This window comes from Thermobia domestica, chromosome 4, assembly GCF_964235325.1.
Source record: "Thermobia domestica chromosome 4, izTheDome1.hap1.1, whole genome shotgun sequence".
NCBI classification, from domain to species: domain Eukaryota; kingdom Metazoa; phylum Arthropoda; class Insecta; order Zygentoma; family Lepismatidae; genus Thermobia; species Thermobia domestica.
In genome coordinates this window covers 82270388-82297599 of record NC_137457.1, presented here as the reverse complement: position 1 = coordinate 82297599, position 27212 = coordinate 82270388, and positions in this window count along the sequence as shown.

Genomic DNA, 27212 nt, shown 5'->3' with positions numbered 1-27212 from the left:
ATGTTGTTTTAAACCCAAAATTTCCGTTTTTTTCACAGGCCTTCACAACACTAGTCTGAACACACAGTGAACCGAACACTCCTAACGATCGAATGTTAACGATGGTGAATGTTTATACACCACTACATCGGCAACTACAACTGAAATGAGCACGTGACCATCGTCACTGGACCTTGGCACAATGGCAGAGCGTTGCATTGTCTGATGAATAACGATATCTTCATCATGATGATGTGGGGTGCGAATCCGTGGTGTTCCAAGGGAATAGTTCCTTGACATCTGTACTGCGGGGCGGAGACAAACTGGCTGCGGCTTAATTATTATCTGGGGAAAATTCAGGTGAGCATCCATGTGTCTTGAGGAGCTCGAGCAAGGCACCATGACGGCCGGGGCGTCGCACGCTGCTTGCAGACTACGTACGCCCCTTCATGACGCCATGTTTCCCATCGGTAGTGGCATTTTTCGACAAGATAATGCACCATGTCACAAGGCCAGGAATGTGATGGAGTGGTTCCAGGAACACAGCAGCGAGTTCCAAGTGATGTGCTGGGCCCCAATTCTCCGGGTCTGAACCCAATCGATCATATCTGGGATGTAATTGAACGTGACGTGATTGCGCATCACCCTCCCCGGAATTTAAAGGAATTAGATGACCTGTATATGCATATGTGTGCTAACTCTCTCCAGCGACCCACCGAGGAACATTGCGACCATGCCAAAACGCGTTGCCGTTGTTAGTCGTGCCAAAAGGTGGACATACTAACATTTGGTATTTAGTCATAATGGTCTGGCTGATGTGTGTGTATATTTTAACTTGTATATTTTGTCTCGACTCGACTCGAATTCGAGTCGAGTCGAGACAGAGACTGTCGAGTCGAGACACGAGTCGAGACAGCATCATATTTTCGAGTCGAGACACGAGTCGAGACAACATTTTCTCGAGACGAGCCGAGACAGGCTTAAATCTTGACTCGACTCGACTCGTGCGCATCCCTATAAACCACTTAGTTTAATCCACTGAGTATTACTAATTGAGCACATAAAAATACAATTTTCCTCTTGCAATTTGTTCTGTAATTATTTTCATGACATTGGAGATGTTAGTTCTTACGCTGTAGAATAATACAATTTTAATTCTAGGTTGAAAACTATGTTCTTCCTCTGTAGCAGGAAATGTACGGTTTTTGATCTTTAAAGAAACCACTCTGGTGAGATTGATAATATGGAAACCATTGATTTCTTGTTGGTTCACTGGTAAAACTTATATGTGTTATAACAGAACAAAATTATTAGTGAATTGAAATGCATTTCACTTTTTGTTAAATATTACAAATCCGTGCCTTTTTCCCGGTTGCCGAAAAAATTGATGAACAATAGTTTTTAGTGGCTATAAGACCACTCTCATATTTCAATACTATTATAATGTTCGAAACGTAGGAGACATTAATAATGAATCTCGTTAACAAGGTATATTTCCAGGAGAGATTATCATAAAATATATTTGTAGTAGTGAATGTTGGTTAACAGAAGGAGAAGGGTCTCTTAATGATCATATGAGTTGTGTGACTTTGACAAAGAAAAGAAATGACCCCCTACGTTATTTCATCGATTGCTTGATTGATTTTAGTGATTGTTGGATTGACCATTGCATTTGTTACAACGACAAAACACATTAATCATATACTTCTGCATGCAGTTAATCTTTACAATCTTCATGGTACTGACGACGACGTACATTATTTGTCGTTTACAGGTAACAGTAGCGTCTTCACCGAGCATGGTCTCTGACTCGGAATTCTGTTCATAAATAAAGTTCTCTCACCTTCTAATGAACAGTCCCGTGTAGGAGTGTCGGTCATTAAGAACTTTCCTATCCGCAAGACTGGGAAGTGTGAATGCAAAACAAACTCTAGAGAAGGGCTTACAACTCTTCGTAAACTGTCCATTTCACATATCTGCCCTGGTTGCAAAGAATAATATAAGTTCATCTAATACAAAGGGGATAAGCAGTGATGGGTGGATATATGAGTTCCAATAGAAGAAGTCAATATCATGGAGGCAGTTCTTTTCCAGTAGGGTACATGTGATAGTGGTACTTAGTATTGCCGAACATAAGTGATTGAAACGAATTTTAAAGTTAATAATTTCCATTTTTGTTCCTTGGGTGACTTCATGATGAGTTGCAAGCTTAGTTTTGGGTGTAACACTGCATAATCTTACTCTTATGAAGAGCTGTTATAAGGCGAATAGGAAAGAATAGCCATTGTCTATACCGTATCTAAGTATCAGAATATATTGGTTGTCTAGTATTCATGAGAAGTTCATGGCTTTACAGGTTTATTGCCACAGAGACGGGAGCGATTATTTCTTACGTCATTGGACATATAGCAGGTTGTGCAGGTGGCTGTGGCTGAAGTTAATTGTGGCCACAAGGTCGTAGATTATTATCTCCAATGAAGACTCGATTTTGGTCTGTTCATCTAAAGTTTGTAAAAGTAGGTACCGACGCCCATGTTCGGGGTCAAGAAAAAAAGCGGAGCAATGTGTTCTTGAAGTTATTTTTCAATTGAGAGATTTTACAATTTGTTAAAAATTAAAGAAATGTTTAAATTATATGTATTGTATTTTTCTCTCTTCTTTTTTAAAAAAATATAAAGAAAAAAGGATGTAATGTAAGTGTGAATTGACAGGGGAAACTGGCTTGTATTGAAATAACTGTTACGTCAACCGTTTGGTTTTAGGAAAGAAGACATGTAGAGTTGATTAGTATATAGGTGTGACTATCAATCTGGATACAAGGTTAATCTTCGAGATTCATAGCCTTGATGGGATTTGCCAGTTGTGATTAAGTTTCCTTCATGGTAAAGTGTTTTGCTTGGACAAGAGAGGCTTTATGATTCGACTACGTTTAACTACATTTAATTGAAATGAACTTAGTTCTTATCGGACAATTCTTCTTTTTCTGTTGTCTTCGGCGAGGAATGAAAAGGTGCAATAAAGTTCAGGTAAAAAGTAAAAATCAGCCCTTCTACAAAAAAACATCTACGTCGAGTTTGACAGAATTTCCTGCGTAATACATTCAATCCAGTCCCTATATCTTGGAGACAAGAAAACGAGAAGATCTACGACATATGATTTTAAAAATGTTTCTGTCTCTATCGCTAGCTCTTTGTGACTATACAGTTTCCCACTTTGACGTTTTAGATTTTGTATATCGCGTTTGATACTTTGTTTTTTTAATTCAGTTCGAGTCTATTCATTTCTTCATCACTATTCCCTACCACCAGCACAAAACTCGTATAGCAACACAGATATAGTGCCAGTAATGTTTCCAACAGTCTCACGATCCAAATATTTCCTGATGCAATGTGACACAATTTCACGCATAACTTCGCACAGTGTTGCCAGATAGAACCTAAGTTTTCAGCAATTCTGGAGAAAACAGAAATTGTTAATTGAGGCAGGTTTGCATATACTTCATTAGTAGGTTGTTATGCTCACTACGAGCGCAATTCCCCTTCCACCCTCTAACTACCAAAAAATTATGAACCCGCCACTAAACATAGTACTTAAACAAAGTTACAGAGCGCAAAGTATTCCCATAATTACAATGTTAAAGTGAGACTGAATATGCTTTTATGACATTTAAATCATAAAAACTTACACCTAAAACTTATAACTTATAGCGCTGTCTTTGGTTGAAAAAATAGTTTTTGTTTGATCGAAATCGGCTCAAAGATGGCTGAATGATGATAAGTTAAAGTTAAGTATGTTGATTCGCTGGCTACATCAGACGCGCATACATATATTCAGCTTACAAAACCAGTTTTAGTTCAGAGAAGCAAAGAGTATATAACCTCTCTCTTTCCTTTTCCTCACGTCAACATACATATATACACATTAGCCGCTCTTCCTTCAACAGTACTTTTAGCTAGCACTGGACAGATGGCGCTCTATGTGATGTAGTCTCCTTCGCGGAGAATACATCATACATGACGTCATTGAATCCGTGACGTAGTCTCCTTCGGGGAGAAAACGTAATACATGACGAAATATCTCTCGAGTTTCTTTCTTTTTCCTTCCCATCAGCTCTGAACGACAGAGAGGTTTATGCAATAGAAACAGAGAGAGAATGATTAACGGCGGACTTGTCAACAGAGCCACTATTTAGTTCCAAAACGTGCCACATGCACACGCTAGTGTTCCATATACAAAATGTATTTCTCATATCTCTTTTTCTCCCCACACATTCAATAGCTGAGTTGTATCTGTATATCCAAAGGTCTTAGTTTTATGGCATTACCATAAAAACACTTATACACTTCGAACATACTTAAAATTACAAGTTCGGATACTGATAATGGAATCTTCTGTTAATCTCGTTCTCTATAGGAAACAATGACTTCTTAAACTCTGTCCACTGATCGTAATTCAAGCTGAATAGACAGCCGTTAATATCAAAAACCACTTGAACTTCGGTTTGCACATTTTTCACAATTACATTAAAGTTATTAGTAAGAATGAACTTTTCCTGGGGATCCATTTCTAAACACTTCATTTTTTACTTTTGGCAACATATTTTTGTTCATTTTTGTTCATTTTTGGATTTACATACAGAACTCAACAGTGGGATAGTTTTCTTTTAGACCAGTGTATTTGATTTTTATTCCATCTTTAACGATCTCATCAATCATTTTATCTGTTAAGTGTTTTGTAAATCTAGGTGGAAGAAAAAACTTGGACTCCTCACACTCGACCAAAATGCTCTTTCCAAACTTAGTTTTAATCTTTTCCATTTTCACAATCTTATATTCTGTATTTAATTCTAATTCTCTTAATCCAACAACTTGTTTCTGCTCAAGACTTCCAAGCTTGTTTAAAAAATCAACGTGTTTTGCCATCGTATTTATTATATAGAAAATCAACGGTCACTGTTCAATTTTTATCTTCACTAAAAATATTTAATCATTTTTATCAATTTCGTTTGATGGAAAAACTTCCATAAAACAATCGTTAATGAAAACATTTTGAGGATGAACCGCAAGGTGAGCGTTTTGCTCACCTTTAAAATCTCTATATGCCCGTTGATATTTTGTTAACTATCTAAAACTCTTCTACTACTTTCTCATTCTTAGGATCATATGTGAAGTTCTTTCGTCCAATTAAAATCGCATAACATATAGTATCAGCGGCCACAGCTTCTGCAAAGTCTACAACAATCTTTATTTTTGTTCTCTCATTTACCGATACATTCTTCCTCTTACTACAATTAATCACATTCATTGGTCTGTTGTCTATAAACTCTTTAGGGTCATAGTACATTTCGGTGTTGCCACATGTTATTCTCTTAAATGCAGTATAATCTTCGTACATCTTAAAGTAATCCTTGTTAGCAATATCTAAGTTTCTTGATTCTTTTGGAAATACCTCATTCCTCCCATTCTTAAGATAGATATTCTTTACCTTACAATGATCGAACTAACTTGCATCTGCTTTTGTTTGCCACTTCTATCAGTTTGGAACATTACAACTACGAAATCAGGCATATCACATTGTCTAGAATTAAATTGAGTAGTAACATCAAACTCCAAGAAAGAACCTGTAACAGTCTTTTGAACACATTGATAAGTATGGAATGAAAACATGATTTTTGGTTCTTTAAGAATATTCAACTTTAACTTGTTTTCATAATTAGATTCGTATTCAACAATAGGCATTCTTATCTCCATACTTTTTATTGTTATTTTTCCATCATGAGGAGCAGCTCCCGATCTAGTCCATTAGTACAAAACATCGTTATTGTTGTTAGCTTTTGTAAATGTTATTCTCAATCCACCTTTCCACATAACCTCTTTATAATCACTTAAGAAGCCTGGAATTAATCTTAATGGATACAAAACACAAAAGTCCTTTCTTAGACCAAGTTTATCATCTGTTTCAAATCCTGCTTGTTTTAAATATTCAACTTATGGCTTGGAAATCTTTAATGTTCCGATAGCTGTAGATGTTATTCCAGGTAGCTCAATCTTATCTATAATAACACCATGTTTTCTAACCTCAATTTGAGAAAAGAAGAATGGGAAGAAGTTATCTACAAGTTTTATAGTATCGTTTGCGCCAAATGTTCCTCCAACTGATGCACCAACAACTTCAAAAGTCATATGGCAATCTGCTTTGTGTGGATGTACGAACCCATCACCCACGTCGAAATCAAACTCAATATCTTTGTTAGCTTCATTCAAATTATTAAATGTTCTTGTGTTAGCTTTAAAAACTGTAACTCGTAACTCTCAACACTATCCATTTATTATAAAGAAAATCTTGAAACAGCGCTTTTATAGGATATGCCCATAAAATACTCATACATAATAACAATTAAAGAGGTCTGATGGTTTTGTACCTTTAGATGCGAGAAAATACTTAACATTTTGGACCTCCGAATACAGAGGGACTAAAAATTTTCTGAAATTTATAATCCCCACCCCAACTTAACCTTAGCATTCATAGCAGTAAAAACTCTAAAAGCAGCTAATCGTTCACCAATTGGCGCATCACCACTAAATGCTCTTTTCCATGCTTTAGTTTCTAGTTCCTTATCTGCAATATTACTCGACTCTGTATCTTTATTGTCTCTGTAGTATATATCGTGTTCTTTACAAGCCTCATCTAATGGGTTAATACCTTCATCACCTCTCTCTAACCTTTCTTGAAGCTTAGTCCCAGGCCCGCAAAATCTGAAACCTGGAATATGTAATTCAAATGGGAGTTTATTAATCAAATCATTTACTAATCCTTTCCCAAGCTTCTCATCATTCCAAAATCGTGGTGGTAACGTATTTAAGATCTTAATCAAATACCCTATACTTTTGGATCATTAGGAATAAATTGTGAAAGCTTATTATTAATCATACTCACTATACCTACTTTCTCATTGTAAAAGTTATGATTAACAGCCCTTTCTTCTCCATCTATAACTATTAGCCGATCAATTAACTTTCACACATCATCCATCCATATATATTCTTTAGGTATCTCTGTATATTGTTTAATTCCTTCACCAGTCCTTTTAGGTGTCGTGTTCTTTTTAGGAGTTGGGGGTAAATTTGGTTTAATATAATTATCCCAAATAGGCTTGATAATATTAATGTACTTTGAACCTCTACTAGATGCTACCTTTTTATCTCGATTATATTTTTGGAAGGCAGCATCTGAGTCTATTATTATTACCTTGTACTGTTCAAAATCATCATCATCATAATCTTCAATGGTTTTACTAGTATTCGTCGTTAACAATTCCCATAGACCTTCTGTTCCTTTATAAGTTTTACCATTAATTATCAAATCATCGCCATTCACTTTAACTTCCAAATTTCCTATCTTGTTTATTATTTTTCCATCTTCTTCTACAGTTCTTATTCCAAACACAGTGTCATTTCTTTTACTATAATATTTCGTTGCAATCTTACCAAATGACTGTGCTGTTGTTAAAGGTTCTACTCCTTCCACTTTGTCTTTAATTTGTTTCCTCATTTGTTTTATTTCTCCCGTTATAGGCGTATCACTACTACTTGGAGAACTATCATAAGTTATCTTTTTAGGTGTTTCTAGTAGACTGGGATCTATTAAAGCCGTCTTATGTGCAACTGGAACAAGTTCAGTTATTAGATTTTTATTTTGATCTGCTACTTCTTTGATCTCACTTCCCAAGTTTTGAATAGCATCAATTACAGGTTGCTCTTGTGTTTTAAATTTTATCATATATACCTGCTCTTTCTTTCTTCCAAGATTTGAAGCCCTTTATCAAGAACTCCTTCAACTTAATATTCTTATCAATTTCTTTCTCATCCATTTATTGTATAGCAAACGAACAAACGTCAATAAACGTGAAAGAACGTCAATAAACGTGAAAAACGTCAATAAACGTCAAAGAACGTCAAACGTTAAAACGTAAAACGTCAATAAACATCAAACATTTAAGAAGTGTTTTATCTTGTTCCTATACTTACCATTGTTTACCTTCCTTGTCATATCAATTACTATAAAACCATAATCTTCTTGCCAACATTTTGAACACATCTCTTTAAATTTATCATAAGACATATCTCCCCCAACAAACTCATTATACACATGTTTAAGATTAGTATCATCTTGTCTGAATATGCATAGGAAGTTAACGTTATCTCTTATAAGCTGTTAGGTACTTTTGAATATGTTTGTGCAAGATAGAAACAGTCTAAATGTCTATGCCTTCCTCTTGTAAAGTAATTTTATACAGTATCTTCATTCTCCAAAATGTAATCGTCAAACACAACAACGGAGTATTTTTCACATTCATCAATAGGTACAATAGAATCATTACCGCTTAAGAACGTTGCTATTTGCTTCTTAAACTTTAGTTCTGCTTTCTCAAATCGATCTTTTAACTGCTCATACTTTGGCTGATTCATGCTTTTAGAATATATGTAGAACTAATTATTGTTTAACCAACCTGGCTGTAATAAGAAGTTAAATAGCAAAAACGTCTTACCACACGCCAACGGACCCACTATAAGGCATCGAACATCATCAGGTATAAGTTCTCCATTTCTTTTCTTAGCTGTTGTTTCTTTTATCATCTCTTTTACATCCCAATTAATAGTTTTCTTACTCATTTATTATAGAGAAAATCGTTCTTTTATGATCTTATTTGTCTTAGAGTATTCACAGCCCAGAAACGCCATTGAAAGACACGAAGATGAAGAAGACAAAGTTACATACAAACAAATCAAGGTCCCGTTTTCCAGGACCTTGTCAAAGAAAAATATCAGAAACAATTCAAGGATCTAAGGGCCAGTATCACTGGTCCTTTATCAGTTGGTCATAGCCTATCTTATATCTTTAAGTTGTTCTCTGATCTTAAGCAACGTATCTTTTATATATTCGCTATCCATTTCACCATTCAATGTTATTATCATCTCTAACTGTTCTTTAAATGAGTTAATACAAGTGACAATGGTTTTATATTCATCTTTTCTTTTGCTTATGTTTAACTTTGAAGACAAACCTGTTATTATAGCACTTCCAGTTGCAAGAGGCGTTGTTAATATTGAGTAAATTGTTACTGGTATAAAAATATTAATAAACCCAGTTGTTGCAGAAAGTATAACCGACAACGTAATCAAAGTGTAGTATGCATATTTAACAATTTGTAGTTTTCTCTTTTTCTTCTTTAAACTGTAATCTAACTTTCGAATGACATCTTCTATTAACTTGATTACTTTCTCTCTTGGAATATCTCCAGGTAAATCAAACTCGTTCATTTATTATATAATAAATGGCTAAGGTATTTAAGCTAACGAGTGATACTTCTGTTTTAAAGAAGAAGCTCCATTAGGAATTAGACAACAAGAGCAACTATTTAAGTATAGGACTAGTTGGGTTTTACAGTACATATCTAACTCCAAACATGACAACACAAAAAAACAGTTTCTCATATGGTGATAGACAAGTTTTTATACCAGAAGGGCAATACCGCTTAAACAGCCTTAATGAATATTTAAAATCTCAATCCATCAACATAACATTATCAGAAGATCATTTAAGAAATAGAGTTAAAATTGAAACTGATAGTAATGATGTTACAATTGGGAGTATAGGCACTGTCCTCGGGTTTAATGTTTTTGAAGTTTCAGAAAAGAACAAAACACATATTGGAAGTAAGTTGCCAAAGTTTCATCCGTTTGATACTATAAATGTTCACTGTAATATTTGTTATGTTTGTTAAAGATACAGAATACACACATAGAGAAACAGGAATTTTAGCATCATTCAAAACAGATGCTGAGTTCAAACATAGTATTATTTACGAGCCTACTTATCCATTATTTTTCCCTATATCCAAAGACAAGGTTGATAATTTTGAGATAAGGATAACAGATGAGAATGATTCCTTAATTGATTTTGGTGGAGCAACAACAACTGTTCTTTTGCAAACAAAGATTTTCTCTTAGATAAATAGAGAAGATGTGCTCCATTAAAGGTTGTATGTTTAGTGTTCCTTATAACGAACAAAAGGATTTAAATATTGATCATGTATTAACAAAGAAACAACTTAACGATAAAGCCAAGAAAATTAAAGAAGGTAAAGGAATGGATTTAACTTTAACTACTGCACAAATGAAAAAGATTAAGAAAGAGCATATTGGCGGCTTTATCTTTACAATTCCAGCCATTTTAGCAGCTTTAGGAGCAGTTGGCTTGTTAGCAGGTGTGCAGCAGCGTTTACTAAAACTGTACTTGATGCTAAGAAGAATAAACAAGAACTCGAAGAACAAAAAAGACACAATATGGCTATGGAAGAAAAGCAGGGGGCAGGTAAACCCAAGAAGTCAAAAAACTAAAACCATTGACCAACTTCGATATAGAGGTTGGCTAAAGAACTAAAGATAAAACGATTTAGAGGTGTATTTATGAGTGATGAACTTCCACAAAAACCTTATGTAAATGAGTGCGGTATAGTTAACCTTGATAAATCAGAAAACATTGGTACTCATTGGATATGCTATTGGAAAGATAACAACATAAAGTACGTGTTCGATTCTTATGGTGGTGTTCCTCCTAAACAACTAGTACAATATCTTGGTACCGAAAACTTCTTTTACAATGACGAACGAATACAAGACTTTAACTCAGTTATATGTGGCCATCTTTGTGTTAAGGTTTTAAATCTTCTAAATCAAGAGTATTCTTTTAGCGACGTTATGTATATGATTAAAAATGATTAAGTGCTTTTATGGTTTGTTTCCATAAAAGTTTTTCTTTAAGATAAATGTGGAAGCTATACACAATAGATTTTTAGATTATTTTGAGAAGCATGAGGATGAACTAGATGCACTAGATAGATATAATTTTTATCAGTATTTTCAGGACGTTAGCGAGATAGACTTAAAAGATAAAAACAACGTATATATTGTTATTGATCTATGGAAAATATTAATACCAAAATTTTTGTACACGGAAGAAGAGTTGGAAAAGTTACGTCCAATAATTACCTTAAAGGACTGGCTGTCAAATTATAGCTCTAAACCATTACAATGCAGTTATTGTGGTAGTAAGTCATTAACAAAAGGTATGAGTAGTTACATTTGTGACGATTGTTCTGTAGAGAGTGGTTGGGTTTACAGTACTTGTGAAGAAACGAAAGCTGCTTGCGTACGAAAACCATGGTATGATACTATAAAAAGATTTAAGTTACAGTTATCTCGTTTGCAAGCTTTACAGGATAGAATTATTCCCGAAGAGGTGCTCAAGGTGTTAAATGATAAACTTAGAGATATACCAAGAGATTTAATATCAACAAAAGATGTTCTAGAAGTACTAAAGAAAAACAAATACACAAAATATTATGATGATGTCTATTTAATACACTATCACCTTACCGATCAAAAACCATTAAGATTACAACATATGGAGGAAACACTTATAAACTACTTCGAAAACTTACACGAGGTCTTTAGGGAGCTGTATCCGGAAAGAGCATTGTTTATTAACTTGAAATGTGTATTGCACCATGTGTTGAAAAAGCACGATGTTCATGTTGATATTGATTTTAAACGCTCACCTAGACAAATAGAGATGTTAAAGAAATGTTTTGAAAAACTAGGATGGGCATTTTCTGTATAATAAATGAGTATAGATATATTTGGTAATGTTAAAGAAAGAAAATGTGATGTTGATATTAGCGAAGAAAAATTAAAATTGTTGGAGAATTTAAATGATGTTGTTAGCGTAAGTCAACTCAGGTCAATAGAAGCCCAATTAGAGAACGATAGAAAACGATTTGAAGATGCATTAGAAACGTTACAAGACACATACATAAAGAAAGAAGATTTTCAAAAGATTAGAATGGATACTACCAGATTGATTATGCAGTAAGAAACCATGTCTCTACTATATCGATTAAGAGCTAAAAACGTTAAGGAGCCAATCTTTAGAATATTTAATCTCTCTAACGGTTACAAATTTCTCTATAATGGGAAAATAATGCACATGGACTTAAGTTTGGATAAATACTTTCTAGATATATATTTGGGTGATACCTTGGTTAAAGAGATACCTTTTGACTTTAAGAAGAACGATATAATTACGATTAAACCAAATAAAAATTCTGCTATGGAAGAAGGACAATTATTGTTTGTTGTAATGTACATAGACAGAGAGCTTTCCTAAAGACGTTTGCTATATAATAAATATGGATATCTTTGGTAATGTTAAAATGACATCAGAGTTAGATAATACAGTTGTGAGAAAAGATATTGATATGTTGAAAGAAGAGCTTAACTTCATCAAACGGAGTTATGTTATAGAGTTTCATAGTCGATTGATATCAGAAAATGTTGAAACTCCGTTCGTTTTAATACATAATCTCTCTATCACATACAAATTTCTTTATAAAGGTAGGATAATGCATATAGAGTCATCTTACAATACGTAATATATAGATATATATTTAAATGATTCTCTAGTTGAAACTTTTCCATTGCACTTTAATACTAATGATAAATTGGCAGCTAGACCATCTAAAGATTCTGATCTGAAACATGGTAAATTACTATTGCTTCTTATGCATGTAGAAAGAGAAGACGAAGATAGTGATGATGATGGTGAGAATGTTGATAGCATAATATTAAACAGCGATAGTTATTGATTTTCTATATAATAAACAGGATGTATTGTGTTAAGTGTAAGAAATTGACAGATACGAAGAAAGATAGCATTAGAATTGAACAAACAAAGAATGGAGGATATCTAAAGAAAGGTATTTGTTCTGTATGTGACATTACTAAAACTCAATTCGTTAAAAAGCCTGATTGACTAGAAGAAGGTAAAGTTGTTAGAGAAGACATTGTAGAAGAAATTCACAAACCATCTAGAAAAAACTTTGACAGATTAAATGTGGTTATAAAAGGTATCGATGATCTTTGACAAGCTGATCTTGTAGAAATGGATAGTGGAGTGTTAAAAGGTGTTTCCAAAATCAATAAAGGTTATAAGTATTTGCTAAGGATTATAGATGTGTTCTCGAAATATGCGTTTGCTGTTCCTGTTAAAGATAAGAGTGGGAAGAATGTTACAGAAGCATTCGAATCCATATTAAGAACGAGAAAACCTAGTAACTTACAAACAGATCAAGGTAAAGAGTTTTACAATAAAGAGTTTAAGAAGTTAATGGATGAAAATAAGATTAATCATTACTCAACCTATAGTGGTAAGAAAGCTTCTGTTGTTGAGAGATTTAATCGAACACTTAAACAGAACATGTGGAAAAGGTTCACAACACAAGGGAATTATAAATGGATAGAGATATTACCAACACTAGTTAAAGAGCATAATCATCAAATTCATAGAACAATTGGTTTAAAACCTATAGAAGTTAACAAGAAGAATGAGCAAACAATATTGGAGAAAGTGTATCAATAAGAATATAAGCGTGTTAAGCCCAAATACAAGTTAGGTGATCATGTTCGTATAAGTAAGTCGAAAGGGTTATTTGAGAAAGGATATACACCTAATTGGTCAACAGAAATATTTGTTATTAGCGAAGTTATTCCATCTAATCCGCCTACATATAGAATTAAAGATTTAGAAGAAGAGGATGTGCAAGGTAGATTTTACGAACCAGAACTATTAAAGACGAAACACAAAGATGAATACTTGGTAGAAAAGGTGTTGAGAAAGAAAGGTGATAAAGTATACGTTAAATGGCTAGGATTTGATGGTTCACATAATAGTTGGATAGATAAAAGTAATGTTGTAGTGTAAATATAAATGTTTGTCTTTTATGGAATAATAGCCATAAAAGGATAGTTTTAATGAGATAAAGGGTATCGAAACGATACCCCCATAACATATATATCCAGCGCTCGTATTCGAGCTGTGAAAATTGTCAAAAAAATAAGCAACTCCCAGAATTCTGGGGGTCGCTCCAAAACAAAGTTACATACAAACAAATCAAGGTCCCGTTTTCCAGGACATTGTCAAGTGTACATCCTCATACAATCTTCATCAATGAGTCTGATCTGTATTCCTTAGTGTAGTGTAAATATAAATGTTTAAATGAGATAAGGGTATCGAAACGCTACCCCTCATTTCTAGGGACCGAATTCGGTCCGATGAAATTATCGAAAATTAACAACACAACAAACTTCGAAATGGCCAGGATTCCGGCTACTTCAGAAACTCATCTTAGACAGTAAAAACTAGCCGGTAACGAAAATGAAGTTAAAAATAAAAATTTTTCTATATAATAAATATGGGTACTATGGATAGTCCTCTTAGTTTAAATGATATTTGCTATGAACAGATCAAAGATAACTATTGGTATGGTATCTTTGGTGATTTCAAGTTGATTATAGATAAGAGTACAGGATACTTTAACGCTACTAAGTTGTGTCAGAGCGGTGGTAAGAGGTTTGACAACTGGCTGAAAAATAAAGATTCTAAAGAACTAATAAAAAATTAGAAGAAATGTATCAGTCTAAAAAAATATATTACATGATTTTAGGAGGAAGACTAAGGATAATCACGGGCACATATGTTCATCCAGACTTGTTCCAAGAAATAAAAAGACGGTCTCAATTGAAAAAAGATAATGATAAGTCAGGTTTCGTTTATATAGCAACTACCAAACAGCACCAAAAGAAGAGTATATATAAAGTGGGTTATACAAAAAACCTTGAACAACGCCTAGGTCCGTTTAATGAGTTTAGACTTGACTTCGAGCTATTTCATTATGAAGAAACGTATAAGACAAATGATGCTAAAAAGTTAGAGTCACTTGTGCATAAACAATTAGATGAATTTAAATATAAAGGTGAATTTTTCAAGTGTGAACTCAACACGATCAAAGAAGTTATAGAAGAAATTCAAGGTGATGAAGTAATCGAAAAATTAAAAGGATTGGAGTTAAAAGATGAATAGTTATGTAAGGGTGTAACGATTTCGAAAATGAATAAATAAACATTTTTATATAATAAATGTGAGTACTATGGATAATTCTCTTAGTCTAAATGATATTTGCTATGAACAGATCAAGGACAACTATTGGTATGGTATCTTTGGTGATTTCAAGTTGATTATAGATAAGAAGACTGGTTACTTCAATGCTACTAAGCTGTGCCGAGATGGAGGAAAGAGGTTTGATAATTGGTTAGAAAATAAACGATCTAAGAGACGAGTTGAATTTTATGAGAAAAAGCATGGCTCCCGGAAAACCGGGGACCATCATCAGCCATTATATGAGATTAGACTTGGCGGTACAGAAGCCAATAATGAAATATCAGGTACATATGTTTACAAAAAGATTCTTTTAGATATTGCAACTTGGTTGTCTGATGATTTCTATGATAAGTGTTATGATATAATAGAAGACTATTTCGTTTCTAATTTTAAACAGATTCAAGAAAACCAAGAAGAATTGCAATCAAGAGTAGAAGAGATAGAACAACAAATGGAGCAATTACGATTGTACAATCAAGAACTAGAAAGCAAAGTTGATTATCTTAAAACAGTTCCAGCCCCATATACAGAAGATCCAGGAAAGATACATAGGCTATTCATTATGATAGAATAACTTGGCACGGTTCGCATATGAATACAGATTTAAGTGATATAGATCTTGTTGACAGGTTTATTCAGTTAAGAGATATTTAAGTACGAGAAACTAAATATACCATTGCTTTTATGGTTTAAACCATCAAAGTACGAAGCGTTGTGTTAGAACAAACAAACTCCCGAACGGAAGATTTTCCGGTTGCAAAATACAACATCATGACACAAAACAAAACATCAGAAGACAAGCGGTCTAGATAAAGCCGGTGCGGGATATCTGGCGCCGGCTACGAAGTAACTGGGGATAATAAAGATGGGTTAACAAAGAAAATAACTGGTCAATACGTCCCCTCATAGCATATTTCCAGGGTCGGTATTTCGACTGTGGAAATTATCAAAAAATAAGTGGACCGAATTCGGGCCGATAAAATTATCAAAAAATTAGCAACACAACAAAAAGCAATGGAGAAGAAATACACACCTGCTCTTTTACATATCTAAGCGTAGGTCGACTTTCCAGCAGACGCTCTACTTATCAAATAACAGGAGGAGGCTGGTAACGAAAATGAAGTTAAAAATAAAGATTTTCTATATAATAAATATGGGCACTATGGATAGTTCTCTTAGTCTAAATGATATTTGCTATGAACAGATCAAAGATAACTATTGGTATGGGATTTTTGGCGACTTTAAACTGATTATAAATAAGAGTACAGGATATTTCAATGCTACCAAGTTGTGCCAAGATGGTGTGAAAAAACTCGAACATTGGTTTGAAAATATACGTTCCAAAAGACGAATGAGGTACTATGAGCAGAAAATTAATCATAGGAATTCCGAGGGTTTCAAAAAAGCATCATATGAAGTCAAATTAGCAGGTAACAAGATCAATAACACCATATCAGGCACATACGTTTACAAGAAGATAATACTAGACATCGCCAATTGGTTATCAGATGATTTTTACGACAAGTGCTATGACATTATCGAAAGTTACTTCCTTCAAGACTTTCAACAATACCTTAACAACAATGACTTACTCCAAACAAAGATACAAGAGATAGAACAAACAATGGAGAGATTGAGAATTCAAAACGAGAGCTTAAAAGAAATTGCAGCACCATATACAGATGATGTTTCAAAAGATAATTGTCTAATCATATATAAGAAGAACAAACCTTATGATCCTTTCCCTTATTATGCTATCAGATGTCAAAAGAGAAGCCTATATAAACCTCTTAATGAAGCAGAAGAAAAATATCCGAATCATGTAATAATATACGAAAAGTTTAGAGATCCTAACAGTATTAAGCTATTCAACCTAATGCAGCAAGAACTAGATATTCGTAAAGGTAAGGGTAATGAGTTTTGGACATCACTATCAGAAAAAGAATTGGTTAAAGAAATTGATTGTTTATACGATAGGTTATTATCTGATATTTAGGGTTGGTTTTCTATATAACAAATATGGAAGCACATTTTGATTTATTACATGATAGACTTGAACTAATTCACCATGATCTTAAACTCTTAGCAACACTACCAGAGAAGCAAATACTGTTAAAGGAAAAAGAGTTATTACTAATGCAACAAGAAACATCTGATTTGAGTAGTGATGATGAATACAAATATGGTAGTGATGATTATGATGATGATGATGAGTAAGCTTACAAAAATGAATCAGTTTTAAATGTGTATATGTGACTTTGATGGACCTTCCCATGAAAGATCTAGACTAACACAACGAGGAAACATATGTAGGCAATGGCAGACGCGTGCAGATGTTTAAACGATGTGTTAGAAAAAATGAAAATGAACTGAAATAATCCGGTGAAGAGTACTAACGAAGATTTTCTATATAATAAATAGGATGAATAATTATAGTAAATTTACCGTAGTAGAGTTAAGGCGTCAATGTAAAGAGAGGGGAATCAGAAGATATTCCCGATTAAGAAAAGCAGAACTGATAGACCTTCTTAAACAACATGACGATGAACAAAGCAGAAGGCAGATTAGAAATATATACCCATTTAAACAAGAAGTATTTGAAGAACCAAGAATCAAAGTTGAATCACAACCAATCGATGTAAAACGGCAGAACATTGCATTAAGATCAAGATTAGAAACATGGAGATTTACAACAGATTACAAACCACAAGATCCACTTGAACAATATATTACTGCAACATCTAAAGCTATATCAAACAGATTACAAATTAGCTTAAGTAAACATAGTTCATTGAAAGCTAATCTTTATATAAGTTGTACATATAAGAAAGGTGAAGAAACTCAAAACTTCTATTTTAACACTGAAAACCAAGAAATATATCGATCAAGTAATTTGAAAGAGGAAATAACTAAAATGAAACAAAGATTCAGAACAAGAATGGATGAGCTCCAAGCTAGAGGTTCTGGCTGGGCTCTTATAAACATTAACTTTTTACAACTAGCAATCGTCAAATATACACCATATAGAGGATCAACATACATAGATTTACCTGATAAAATTAAAAATAAACAAGCAATCATAAATGTAAAGAACGAAGATGAAAAATGTTTCTTATATTCAATTTGTTCTGCACTATACCCAGTTAATAAAGATCCACAACGACCTTCCAAGTACAAGCAAGCTGTTAAATACTTAGAAGAAAAATTAAAAAATATTCATTTTCCTGTAAAACTATGTGATATTCCAAGAGCTGAAAAATTACTTAGTATTTCTATAAATGTTTATGCATATGATAAAGACTATTCAATCTATATACTACATCACACACAAAACAAGCAAGAAAATCATGTCAATTTATTATATATAAAAGAACAAAATGAAGACCAAGTTAAAACACACTATTGTTGGATTAAGGATTTAAGCAGACTAGTATGTGCACAGTTAACTAAATGGAGAGCTCGAAAATATTTATGTGATAGATGTTTGTTATACTTTTACTCACAAGACGCTTTAAATAAACATGAGCAAGATTGTTCGTTAAATGATCCGGTAAAAATAATAATGCCTGAAAAAGGTAAATGAGTTGAATTTAAAAACTACCAATACACAATGAAAATGCCATTTGTGATTTATGCTGATTTTGAATGTTCGTTACATAAAGTTATGGGTTGTGAAGAATGTTATCCAGATAACGAGCCATATACGAAAAAATATCAACAACATAAACCATCTGGATTTTGTTATTATGTAGTAAAGAGTGATGGAAGTAAAACCAATCCTGTTTTGTATAGAGGTAAGAACGCTGCTAATAAATTTATAAAACTGTTAACAAAAGAAGCTAAACACATATCGAACATATACAAACAAAATAACGAATTACCATTAACAAAATGTCAGAGAAAAGAGTTCAATGAATCTAAATGTTGTTATTACTGTAAGCAGGAGTATACTAAAGAAAATCATAAAGTTAAGCATCACGATCATATAACAGGAAAATTTATAGCACCACTATGTAATAACTGCAATTTAAAAGTTAAAGTACCAAAGTTTGTACCAGTGATAATACATAACTTGACAGGATATGACTCACACTTGTTTATAAAAGAGCTTGGATGTAATAAAGAAGAAATAGATCTAATACCCAATAACGAGGAAAGATACATATCATTCAGTAAAAAGGTTGGAACTATTAAATTGAAATTTGTAGATTCGTTTAGATTTATGGCTTCTAGTCTAGACAAATTGTCATCGAACTTGAAACCTGAGCAAATGATACATACCCAACACTTTTATCCTAACCAAGAACAGTTTCAACTTGTAATAAGAAAAGGTGTTTATCCATATGATTATGTTAACAATTAGGATAGGTTAAGAGAAAGAAAATTACCACCAAAGGAAGCATTCTTCAACAAGCTTAACAACACACATATAAGCGATGAGGATTATAAGCATGCAAATAAAGTTTGGGAAACATTTGACATTAAGAATCTCGGGCAATACCATGATTTATATTTGAAAACAGATGTATTATTGTTAGCAGATGTGTTTGAGAACTTTAGAGAAACATGTCTTAAAGCTTATGATCTTGATCCAGCTTGGTATATGACAGCACCAGGTTTAGCTTGGGATGCAATGTTAAAGATGACAAATATAAAATTAGAGTTGTTGTGGGATTATGATATGGTATTAATGGTAGAGAAAGGTATAAGAGGTGGGATTAGTCAATGCTCAAAAAGATATGTGAAAGCAAACAATAAGTATATGAAAGATTACGATAAGAATAAAGAAGAATCTTACTTAATGTATCTAGATGCCAATAACTTGTATGGGTGGGCAATGAGTCAATATATGCCGTATAAGGGATTAAGATGGTTAAGTGAAGATGAGATAAAAGAAATAGATTTCACAAATATACCTGATGATTCTGATACTGGTTACATATTAGAAGTTGATCTTGAATATCCTAAAGAATTGCATGACTATCACAAAGACTACCCATTAGCACCTCAAAACATGTGTTCACCTGGTTCAAAACAATCAAAACTCTTAACAACCTTATATGACAAAGAAAAATATGTAATTCACTATCGAAACCTAAAACAATGTCTTTCACTTGGATTAAAACTTAACAAGATACATCGAGTAATAGAGTTCGAACAATCAAATTGGTTAAAGAAATATATCGATTTAAACACGCAGATGAGAACTAGAGCAACAAATGACTTTGAAAAAGACTTCTATAAGCTCATGAACAATTCAGTTTTTGGAAAGACTATGGAAAATATTAGAAAGAGAGTTAATATTAAACTCTAAGTGATGAGAAAAAATACGAGAAGCTTGTAGCAAAACCGAATTATAAGGGTACTACAGTTTTTACGGAAAATTTAGTAGCAGTTCACATGAGCAAGGTTAAAGTGCAATTTAACAAACCGAATTATGTTGGTATGTCAATTCTAGATTTGTAAAAATATCTAATGTACGACTTCCATTACAATGAGATGAAACCAAGATACCAAGACAAAATAGAAGTATGTTATACAGATACTGATAGCTATATATACCATATTCAAACAGAAGATGTGTACGAGGACATGAAAAACTACATTGATTACTTCGACACCAGTGACTACCCTAAAGATAACAAATATAAGATACCGCAAATCAATAAGAAAATACTTGGTAAGATGAAGGATGAGATTAAAGGCACAATCATAGAAGAGTTTGTAGGTTTAAGAAGTAAGATGTACAGTATAAAAGCACCTCAAATAGATTTAGCAGATAAAGACTTTAAACATAAGTTCGATAAAAAAAGTGTTGTAAGAAGGCTAAAGGTGTTAAGAAGAGTGTTGTGTATAAAGAACATTCATTTAACGAATATAAGGACTGTTTGATTAGCCAAAAAGAATATTATAAGAAGATGAACTTGATTAGAAGTTATAAGCACGATTTGTACAGTATAGAAGTAAATAAGTTAGTTTTAAGTTGCGTGGATGATAAGAGATGTGTTTTGAAGGATGGGATCAATACCCTACCATGGGGTCATTATAAGTTAGAAGAGTTGTAGTTTTAGATGTAAGATTTTTAAATTGTAAGTTTTTATGATTTTAAATGTCATAAAAGCATATGCGATCTCACTTTGGGTTATGCAACTTAGTATTAGTTTCAGAGGGATAATATAAAAATGAAATTTAAATTTAAAAATTATTATATTTTACAAACATGACTAAGACACTTTGTGAACCATGTAACAAATACTTACTAGATATAGAAAAACATAATAAGACTAAAACACATAAAGAAAATAATAAAACTAAAATTTGTAAGAAATGTAAAAAAGAAAAATATAAAGCTCAGTTTAGATATATAGAAAAAGATTCTCTTTGTCTTGAATGTCTGTATGAAACATTACCACCCAAAACATGTTTAATGTGTCAAAAAGAATTTAAAATAGACCCAAGATGTGCAAATGCTAAAAAATGTATAGAATGTAGAAAAATAAACCGAACTTTAAATATACTATACTGAAAGGTACTCATTTAGAAGGGCTACAAGATATTTTTGATTATTTAATTATTAATGGAGAAATTTATGCTGTTTTATCATCTAAAGAAGAAGAAAAAGCTGTATTAAAACTACCATCTAGATACGAAAAGCATTATGAACATCTTAAAACAAATATTAGAAACGGAAAATTACATATATACCAGAATGAATATAATCGAGTTTGTTATAGAATTATATTTATTAACTCCAAGTCTTTATGCGGTAATGGGGATTGTTTAAATTGTAAATGTATTTTCTAATCATTTAAACTTTATGGTTATAACATCATAAAGTCCTATGCTCAAAGCACCTTACTCAATCTCACTTTAGAATTATAGTTATGGGAATACTTTGCGCTCTGTAACTTTGTTTAAGTACTATGGTTAGTGGCGGGTTCATAATTTTTTGGTATTTAGGGGGTGGAAGGGGAATTGCGCTCGTAGTTAGGTTAACAAGCTACTTTCATTCTCAATCTTTTTGACTTTTATGAAACGATTCAAAATCGAAACACTGACTTACTTAAATCATCCTTTAATGACAAAGTAGTTCTAAAAATTTATCTGTGAATTATTTGTATAAACCTTGTTAACAGAAAAGTTTTGTAAAAAATACGAAAATTAAATTATAAACCTATAAAAAGGTGAAAGCAAATCCACTACATTACAATAATATTAATAAACGGATTATCAAAATTGGTGTGAGTGTGCATATAGTGTAAGCGATTTGTAAATCATTTCTAATCCTTAAAAATTACTGAAAAAAAAAATAGTACAGATAACGTTCGATGCAATTTAACGAACAAAACTGATGGTTTCCTTGTGTGAAGGAAAACTTTTGTAGTTGGAATCAGAAAAGCTTTTACTTTCATCATTAAATTATGTAACGCCCTTCCACCTGGTATCTACAGAAAACTTCCAGCCTGAGAACTATTACTATTCAAAGTAATAATAATATTAATAATGACAATAATAATAATAATTGTCAATCCGGATGCAATCCGATGACACCTAGTCGATGGGACTTGGGCCAGAAGATTCAGTTCCCCATCGTTCAATTCGGCAGTGTAGCATTTAAATAATTTTCCAATATTTCCTAAAACAATAGGAAAATCAAAGATATATAGAAAATAAGTATAATATATTAAATAAATAACATCAAAAGAAATTCCATTTTATATAACAATTTTATTAAACGAAACCAGGGTGATGTATTTACACTATTACGTTAGAATAATGTAGATACACTAACGAAACAATATAACAAGAAAATATGTAATAACAAAAAAAAATACTAATAAAAATTTGAATGCTTTTAATATGTAATAAATTTCTTTAATTCTCTTGAATTCTATGTAAAATGTTAGATGAATATTATTCCTCAAAAAGAGATTCTATTTCTTGAACAAATATTACTTGAAAAATTTCAATTCCTCCTAATTTCAAATATTATTCTCAATCTAATAATACTATCAACGTTGCTTCAAATCTGACTTCATAAAGTAAAGAAAGCATTTAACAATTTATTTGCGCACTTCTAATTTCTTTACAACTTCACTTTACGAAGACACTAACAATATTCAAGTTAATGAGACGATTCTCTAGATTCAATTTCAGGAAATTAAATATATATCAAATCTCTTAAACTGTAATAAATAATATTACTTTCATTTATAACTCTCAGTCTCTAATCTAGAACAGTAGAATGATAATGTTGGATACTTAAATTCTCAATTAAATATACCTTAATCACTTCTCGTTCAACTCTCAATTAATAATATACAAATTTTCATTCATTAAATTTTGATGAATGTGGAATGAGAATGCTGGAGGACAAGAAATTTGAAATCTAGATTTCTTAGATAAAAATACTCTGAAAACTCAATCTATAACCAATATATACTGTAAATTGAAAAAGAAACCAATTTAATCTGGAAATATTAGAAATTTATTGATTTTATCAAAAAGGCGATAATTGTCCCCCTGACTTCTTAACACACTGCATCAAAGCATCAAAGTTGAAGAAAATTCTGGAATTTAACGCAAGGGTGAAAAGACATTGAAATTGCATTAGCAATTCGACCTGGAGTGGATAACGAGCTTGACAACCGGACAAACATAAATTTGACAAGTCACAATGACTACTTGAAAATAAGTTGGAAATTTCACTCACCTTTAATTGTTTCAAATACGTAATTTACCTGTAATTGTGTTAACCTCTCTCTCCATTGGTATAATGGATTCAGTCTGAGCTATTCTGGCAATCGAATAAAATGAAATTGGTAGCAAAACATCAGTATTCTTATATAAAGTAATTCCCCAGAAAAATCTTTCCGTACCTTAGTTTCCTCACAAAAATCTATAAGCAGGAAAGAATTATAACTGGTTTTCAAGCAAACTAAACCAGCTAATGCCCAATAGGAATTACTTTTCACGTGATCGAATCAGGCTTTCACTTGGGACAAAAGACCCTTCACTTCATTGCCCTTTAATTGCACTATTTCTCAGCACAGAATTGAAAGAAAGTGAAAACTTAAAGTTATCACGCAAAACACTATCTGTGCTAGCAATTCATAACTATTCAAAACACTTTCAAAGAAAGCTTTCACACTCTGTTTCAATATCATAACTTAGTAGCCACAAGAAGAGGAAAGAAAAAGAGCCCGTTTGACTTGCCACTAAGTTAACTTGTGAGAATTGCAAAATCAAGGAATAAAACATTCCTTTTTTTACTGATCACTTAGCAATATATTACTGACATTTCACCAATATGATTTTACCGATAAACGTCGTTAACACACACACCACACTAACAAGAATTACAACGGTAAACCATTCTCCGAAATAGAGAAACCCAATCGAATCGAAAGGAGAATCCTCATGGCTAAGCAACACGAACAACAAGTAAAGAAGCAGCGAAACCTTCTTTAGCTTGTTGAGTCGGTGAGCGTTAATCACGCCCCCTTTCGCGAATGCTATCATTTCCTCCAGCAGTCTTTCCATCTGCTATTACCTAAATATTCCGCAACATTTTAAGGTTTTTTCTTCCTACTATTTTATTTTTTTCTTTTTTTAAAAGAAGAACATATCTAACCAAACCAATGATTCTAACATATTAAATAGTGTCTCTTACAAATTATTAGGATTTAATCAATTTATTTTACCGTGTTTTTCTTCCTTTTTGGATTTTTTACTCTTGTGAGGCGTCCATATTCGTCGGCCTCATTCCGCACGAAGATGACACGTTACATCCACCAGCCTTTTACAAAAAAATCTGCTATAGACTTTTTTACTAATGGAAATCTATAAATATTGAAAATTATTAGCATACAAAATAATATAATTAAACATTCTCGTCAATATACAATAATACAGGAATAAGTCAAACCACTATACTACATTATATACAAAAGATAAAATTAATTTTATATACAATACTCGATTTATAAGTTTTTTTAATAATCACGGCTGTGATTACAATTTAAAAAACATATATACAATTAAGTAGTAGTACTTATTCTATATACTTTTATTATATACAATTTTTAATACATACAATTTTATTTTACCATTGTTTCCATTTTCAATTCCAGCATTTCTTTTGAACTTCAATTCCTTTGGACCCGATAAACCTTTATCTCGGAAATGTGACCACGCTTGTACGAATCAGGAGTTTTGTTCTCGTCCGATATTAAGACTGTATTTGGTGTCAAGAACCTCCTGACTATAAATGGGCCTTCGCATTTATCACTGATTGATTTAGCAACATTATCTTTCAAAGAATATTTCACATGCGATCGAACCAATACTTTATCGCCTACTTGGAACACTACTTCTCTTCTTCTCTGCAACATTAGTCGTTTACTTCTAACCCAGCTCTTCTCCACATTCTTCATGGCTTCCAACCACAAAGTTTTTGTTGACTTACCAGCGATATCCGAATCTTAGATGTCCCATCAATTTTCCAGAGGGGTGTAAGAAGGACGTCCTATGAATACTTCGATTGGGCACATCTTAAGGCCGGAATGCTCGCTAATATTGAGGGAATATTGAAGGTCTGGTGTCAGAGACGACCAAAGATGTTGCTTATCTGAAAAGTAAGCTCGAATGGAAAATTTTAGCGTTTTGATAAGACGCTCCGCAGCGTTCGCTTCACGGTGGTATGGACTTAAAGTAATGTGCTTTATCCCCAGTCCGAACAAGAATTTCTTAAAGAATTCTGATATAAACACAGAAGCGTTATCGGTAGAAATAGCTTCTGGATATCCTAGACGACTGAAGATATCTGACATTTTGTCCACTATCGAGGCTGAAGATAACGATTTTACCTTCTGTAGCACGACAAAGCGGCTAGCGTTGTCAACCACGAATAAGATGTACTTAAATCCCTTTGAATTAGGCAATACACCGATTATATAAATACCAGTGTGATCCGATTCTCTTACTATTTCTCTGATATTTAACCCCATTTTCCTTTTATTTTCTTCCTTAGTAAGCTGACACCTATGGCAAAATCTTACAAATTCACTCACTTCTTCTTTCCTATTTCCCCACGTGAAGCGTTTCATTAATTTTTTAAGAGTCCAATATGTATCAGCATGACCACCTACAAGCTTATCCTCATGGTAGTACTCTATCAGAACTCTTCTTAAAGCCTTAGGGATTAAGATCTTGAAAGGATTATGGACTGAATTAGTTCTTTTCATAAGAATCTTTTTACTTAAAACAAAACCTGGAATGTTGTCGCCATTTTCTATTCCATCTATTATTGCTTTCAATTCAGGGTCTTCTCTTTGAAGATCTTCGATGGGTTTTTGTATCAGAGGCAACTTCCATTTATGAGCTAATCGCAAGTTGCTATCAAAGGCCGCTAATCCCAAAGGAACGCCTACTAAGCTAAACTCAAAAGGGTCGTAAACTCTTGTGAGAGTGTCAGCTATAACGTTATCTGCTGATCTAACGTGTTTAATCTTGAACGAAAATTGACACAAAGTCTCAACAAGAGGACCATACTTTAGTAGACGCTTTGAGTTGCTTAAAATCCAAGTAAGGGCCAGGACATCAAATTCTCCAATCAAATAGTGTTTAGATCGGGACATAGCTTTTACTAGGCTTATAAACTCTATTTCGTATATGCTTCTATGTTTGTCTGCTTCTGATAATTTCTTACTAAAGAAACAAACAGGTTGACGCTCCCCGTTACTATTCTCTTGAGACAAACAAGCAGCTATGCTTTCTCCTGATCCGTCTACATGTAAGATAAAGCGTTTATTTAGATCTGGGGTCTTTAATACAATATTTTCAACTAATATTTCTTTAATTTGTCTAGAATCCTTTGGTGTTCTGGTCTCCAGACAAATTTATTCTTAGGATATTTTAATTCACTGAGAGGTCCCATTAGTTCCTGGAACTCAGGAGCAAATTTCGCGTAATAGCTGAAAAGCCCCAAGATCTTCATGAGACCTCTTCTATTCCGTGGAGGTCGTATTTTTTAAAAGCAGAAACCCTAGCCAGGTCGATTTCGATCTGATCTTTTGAAATAATATATCCTAGATAGTTATTCTTTGATTGAGAAAACAAACATTTGTCAGGAGATATGGTAACATTAAATTCTCGGAATCTTTCTAGTACCTTTC